A 3,954-nucleotide genomic window follows, 5' to 3' on the forward strand; every position below is an offset into this window, starting at 1 on the left:
GAGACAAGCCAGTACGTGAATGTGAGCCATCGGGCAGTTAGCCAGAAGGAGCCACGACCAGCAAAAACAATTCTTAATTTCCATACCCCTCCACATATATTTTTAAGAGGCTCAATTCCATTCCGTAGTACTAGTATTTGAGTCCTAGCTTTTATAGCTTTCATTACGTGTGACAAATAGTCTAGGATTTACACATTTGTCCGTCTTGGAAAGAGAATAAAATAGGAGGAGTCCAATTTCAATGTTTTAGTTTATTATAGGTAAGATTTTGTTTCCTTTTTATCTATAGGCTAAGTGGTGAGCGTGCGTTGCCATATAAAGGCATAGGCTTCAGCCGATGTAAGGGTGGGTTTTTGAGTTTTATTGTGAGTTATGAAAAAAGGTCAGAAAACGCCCATGTTCCGGGTGACCATATTGTGAGTAATTTTTGTGATTTTCCATCGAGAAAATTTAGTGGTGACGGAGGGTTGATTATCACATCGATGCCTACGTGTTGATCCAAGGGGATCATTATCTTTGCTCGTCTACTGATAATGCACAGGTACAGATATATATATTGAAGGCCGCGAGGAGGAACAAGGGGAAGAATTAGTCATCTAGCATCATCGTGAAAGATCGGGCCATCTACACACATGAATTAACATCTCACTAGTCCATGCCTCATCACCTCCGCCCTTTCTTCAGCCCGGTAGGTGTTCAAGGCCGCCTCGGCTGGCGCATGCGTCTCGGGGATGACCCCTAGTGCAGAAAGGGAGGAAGTTGGTCAAAGGAACAAGGAACTGGCCAGCCGTGCCGCCGGGCGAACAAAGAAATAGGCAAAGCACTTACAGGTGAGGAGCTCGTCGACGTGCTGCACCTCCGCCAGCATCCCATGATCCTTCAGGAACCACGCGCTGGCGTGTCTTGCATGACCTTCCTTGAGCTAGGCAACCTCCTCTGTGGCCTTCGCCAACTGCTCATCCTTTCGAGCCATCGCCTTGCGGTGCTCCTTCGCAAGCCCGCCCAACTCGACCAGATGGGCGCCCACCGGACTGGTCCCTCTCGGCCGCTGGACGGCTCACCTCCACTTGGAAATGGTCGCGCTCCGCGACAACATGGTCATGTCGCCGGCCGGCCCGGTACAATCAGCTTCGGAGGTCTGGCACTTTGGCGGCAGTGGCTGCATGACAAGGCTCTTGGTCAGCAGCCAGATAAGAATAAAAAGCATAGACAAAGCAAAAGCAAAAAGACTCGACTCGGCTGCTGCGCAGCCGACCTGAATCTCACAAGCTACACCTAGCGGGTGCGCTGGCGGGCCCCCACTAGAAGCATGTGAGCCGTACCTTGGGCTTGGCGTAGCTTCTTCTTCTTGGCGGCGAGCCGGGTCTTGGCCTCGCGGTACCGGCCTAGAAGACGGATGTACACGTCCACCCTCAAGTCGTAGATGGTGTGCGAGGAAGAAAGTTAAGAAGAGGAAACCCAGGTGAATGCCCGACCCGCCTATTGCGTAGCCCCCCTAGCCTCGAGGGCTACACCAACTAGGTGCGATGATGTGCCCCCATCGGAGAGCGACCAAGACGTTCGAGAAGAAGGAAAGGGAAAAAGCAAGCCGTAGAAAAAATAGAAGACAAAGGACTTACCGCGACGATCTTCACGAGCTGCTGCATTTGGCCCTGCTCCGCCTGGACAAAGCTCTTTAGGTGGCTGCTGTTGTCGGCAAACCGCAGATCCACGGCATTCATCGCCGCATCTAGGTCATCGGTGCGTGCCTCGCTCATGACCTAGCCAGCATTCGCCCAGCTCCGCTGCACCCGAGCTGAGGACCCAGCGTTGGTCCCACTCCCATCCGGCCTCGATTTGAGGCTGGCCCCTGTTGTCTGTGTCCCGATGACCACCATGGCGCTGGAGCCTGCAGTCATGTCCTCCGCATTCGGCGGTGGCGCTCAGCCGCATATTGGCGTGGTCTCCGGCTTGCGGCATCAGTCGTCCTCGCGCTCGGCCCCGTCGGATGGGTTGATAGCCAGCAGGGACTCCGCGAGGATGGTTTGGTTGGCATCCGGCTAGTGGTCGCCCATCTCGCCACGGTCAGCTGCTTCGGTGACAAGTTAGGCGTTGGCCTCCACCCGGCGAGCCGGATCGTGCACAGATTTTGCGCGATGCTCCCAAACCGGTGATGGTGGCAGTGGGATCTCCTCCCACGCCAGCCACGCGGGGTCCTCGGCGGCCCTCCCTCACATCCCCGTGGCGGCCTTCCATGCTGCTGCTGAGGCCTCCTCCGCCTCCTTCACGGCCTCCGCCTGCTCCCTCCATGCGGTGTGCTTGGCCTCCTCGGGCTCCACGTCGGTCTGCCAGGCCACAAGCTCTTCCCTGATGGTCCTGGTTGGCTCGCCTCCATACGTGCTACTCCCAATGCTTGGCCGGCCGGCTCCGCCTCCAGGCACGTCCGGGGCGGCTGTCTCCGACAACTCCAGTGGTGCACTGCAGGCGTGAGGGGGGAAGAAAGACAACACAAACATAGAAGGACAGCGAGAAACGAATCAGAATAGAAGAACACTAACCTGAAGGCCGTAGGAACATCCTGTTTCGGGCCCACTGACGAGGGGAGCCGGTCGTCTTCTTGACGATCCTTGTTCTACCCCCAACTGCGTCGCGGCTAGGCGCTTCTCAGCCGGCCGCGGCTTGACCGTATCCTTCTCATGCGGCCGCCTGGTGCCTGTCAGCTCGCTGGATGGTCCGGCTCCAGCCATCTACCGCAATCGCCTCCACGGGGCGATGCTGGCAGCTGCCTCCGCGGTTAGTCTTGCTCCATCGTGCACACCACTCAGGTCATCTTCATTATCGTCCGTCCTGTCGCGCAGGGATCTCGAGTCGATGACTTACCGGCTTGGCTGGACCCACCGTTTTCGGCAAGCTCAGTGTTGTCTCCTTCCTCCTCCTCCAAGTCACCTCTGGACCCCTCCTTGTCTGAGTCGGCCAGATCCGGCTGTAGATCCCGGGGATGTGGCCCGTCATGAGTTTGCTGGCTTAGGAAGTTCTGCAGCCGGCCCGATGCGTCGCGACGCAAGAAAAGGAAAGAGGTTACGAAGAACCGGGACTAGGGACTCACCACCGGCGCGGGCGCCAGCCGACTGTAGGGCTCCTTGCCGAAACCCCACGCCGTCTCGTCGAACCCAACGCTGGTGATGTTGTTGACACGTTGGGCGACATCCGGCAGGGTTCTTGCCGGCCTCTCATGTCATAGATTCGATGCGGCTAGCACTGTAGCGCAAACACCCAGTGGGTGATGAAGGCCGTGATGAGATCTGCTGGGACGAGCCCCTCACGGTTGGTCATCTCCTGGATCCAGCTGCAGATGCCCAAGATCTCTGTCGATGGACTTCTATAGTAGTGGCCCCAATTCGGCTTCTCAGACGGCAACACATTGTTGAAAGGGGGCAGGTTGATGTAGTTCGACGCCGATTTGACATTCTTCACATAGAACAATGATTTTTGCCATTTCTTGGTCGAATCCTCAAGCGGGAGCTTGGGAGAGGCCACGTTCATATGGCCAACCACCACTGCCGCCCCGCAAACGGACATGGCGCCAGCCGCCGCCCCTTGCTCCTCATGGAAGAAGAGCCAGCACCACAGCTCGACATATGACAGGAGGCCGATATAGCCCCCGCAGAGTGCCACGAAGGCCAAGAGTTGCAGGATGGTAATCGCCCCGAGGTAGTGCGGTTGTAGGCCGAAGAAATTGAGCAAGCGGTGACAGAAGGTTCTCGTGGGGAGGCCGAATCCGCGAATAAAATGTGTGTAGAAGACGACCACCTCGCCCTTCCGTGGCGCCAACACGATCTCCTCACCGGGCGCGCGCGCCTCCACCTCTGCCGTTGGTGGTAGCTGTCGGTGTCAAAACCGGCGGATCTCGGGTTGGGGGTCCCGAACTGTGCGTCTAAGGTCGATGGTAATAGGAGGTGGGGGACACAACATTTA

The 3,954-nt window shown here is 57.0% G+C and overlaps 1 long non-coding RNA gene across 2 annotated transcripts; it reads right to left on the reverse strand.

Moving 5' to 3' along the window:
- Window positions 1-471: 471 nt before the first annotated feature.
- Window positions 472-3,082, reverse strand: LOC120969263 (uncharacterized). 2 transcript variants are annotated; one of them, XR_005763283.3, is made up of 3 exons: window positions 1,620-3,082; window positions 829-1,159; window positions 472-738 (listed from the first exon to the last, which is right to left on the reverse strand). It is a non-coding gene; the product is annotated as an uncharacterized lncRNA (long non-coding RNA). The 2 variants fall into 2 exon arrangements; XR_005763282.3 differs by having other exon boundaries at window positions 1,323-3,082.
- Window positions 3,083-3,954: the final 872 nt, after the last annotated feature.

Source organism: Aegilops tauschii, chromosome 7 (assembly GCF_002575655.3).
Source record: "Aegilops tauschii subsp. strangulata cultivar AL8/78 chromosome 7, Aet v6.0, whole genome shotgun sequence".
NCBI lineage: Eukaryota > Viridiplantae > Streptophyta > Magnoliopsida > Poales > Poaceae > Aegilops > Aegilops tauschii.